Genomic DNA, 1,961 nt, shown 5'->3' with positions numbered 1-1,961 from the left:
ACTTTCAAAACCTAAAGCATCTAATCATATCCCCTCTTCTCTAGACAGCAACTGCTGAGTTCACACTTCAGGGCTCCTATACACCTGCCGCCCGAAAGAAACCACCCTCGTGTTCTAATGTAATTTCTCTCCTAAAAGAAAGTCTTAAAGTGACTCCAAGAAGTTTCATGGTACCTCTCTTACTGGAGAAAAAGAAAATAAACTTAAGCTCTGGAAGTTTGCCTACTATTTATGATCATTTCTTTTCAGAATATTAGTCCTAGATAGATTTTAAATAGATACATCACCTAGATAGATTCTAAAGATTCCAACACTCAGGCCCACCCCAGGCCAACTAAATCAGAATTTCTGAGAATGGGAACCAGGCATTGGTGTTTTTTAGTGCTCCCCAGATGATTCCAGTGTAAAGCCAAGGTTGAAAATCACAGATTCAGAATTTATGGAGATTTTCCCTCTTAGTACAGATGTTTAGCTATCATAACTCCCTAGCTTCCCTGACAAGATTAGGATTACTTATTGGTTCAGACTCAGAGAAGGAAATGGCAACACACTCCAGTATTCTTGCCTGGAGAATCCCGTGGGCAGAGGAGCCTGGTGGGCTGCTGTCCGTGGGGTCGCACAGAGTCGTTCATGACTGAAGCAACTTAGCACGCGTGCATGCACTGGAGAAGGAAATGGCAACCCACTCCAGTATTCTTGCCTGGAGAATCCCAGGGACAGAGGAACCTGGTGGGCTGCTGTCTATGGGGTCACACAGAGTCGGACACAACTGAAGTGACTTAACAGCAGGAGCAGCAGCAGCATTGGTTCAGAAACGGAATGGACAAACATTGCTTTTATTCATCCCTAAGGTAAAATCTGTCTCCCTGTTTCAGTTTATCTCAATGACATAGACTCTCTGGTTTATCTTAATGTTCCTTTCTCTAATACGGGTGTATCTTTCTCTCAGGCTGATGGACCCAGGGGAGGAGACAAGTTTGGACCAAGTGGTTTTAAGAGAAATGTCTGTAGCGTATCCCACCTCTAGTTCATTGCTGCTACAGCTGGAGGTCCTCTTAGCTTAAAGATGAAGACACCAGTGTCTTGACCCAACTCAAAGGTCTTCTCTGGAGGTAAATCTCTGCATTTCCCTCTTCATGTCTGGCCTGGTCTCAAGCCCTGACCCACAGGCTGAAATCAGGATCAGCTCAGGCCTTCCCACCAATCCTGCCAGTGTGCTGATGAGGCGGGGTGGGGATGAGGGGATACGAGAGATCCTGCCTCCAGAAGAGAAGGGAGGAAGTTCAGGTTGAGAGAAGATGGCCAATCACCCCTCATCTGAGACATGAGGCCCAATCTATGTTCCTCTATTTGCCTGATTTGAAAGAAGAGATTCGAGAAGTCAGAGTGCACAGGTGGGCTGGGCAGAGGAGAAAAGAGTTAACCAATTAGTTAGCCCACCAAAAAGTCAGCAGGAGAGTGGGGAAGGGAGAATATCCGAGTCCCAGCAATCACTGTGACAGTGACAGGAAAATGAACTCAGACCAGGCAAGAGTCTGATGCTGCAGTCCACTGAGTCAGAAAGAATGGATTTCTCATCAAATTAACCAGCTAACGCCTGTGGATGAAGCATCCCACACAAGTGTTGGCTCTAGCTGGGATGTTCATTTGTCAGCATTGAAGTGACATCATGTAAATTCACAGGCAGATGCCAAACTTGATGAAGCTCATGATTCACTCTGTGTCTGTTGGGCATACACAGCTAACTGGATGACCCCTAAGACCCCTTCTGGATTTTTAATTCTATAGGATTCTGTGATCCCAGTTGATTGTCATGAACCTGGCATATTCCAGAAAGTACACTTGGGAGAATTTCCAAGGAGCTGTGTGTCCCAGTGCCAGTGTATTTTATGTGAAAAATGAGCTCACCATGGCAAGAGGCAATTTCCAACAGAGGAATGGCTGCTAATGTGTGCCCATTC

This window comes from Bos indicus, chromosome 1, assembly GCF_029378745.1.
Source record: "Bos indicus isolate NIAB-ARS_2022 breed Sahiwal x Tharparkar chromosome 1, NIAB-ARS_B.indTharparkar_mat_pri_1.0, whole genome shotgun sequence".
Taxonomy (NCBI): domain Eukaryota; kingdom Metazoa; phylum Chordata; class Mammalia; order Artiodactyla; family Bovidae; genus Bos; species Bos indicus.
This window is presented reverse-complemented; position numbering follows the sequence as displayed.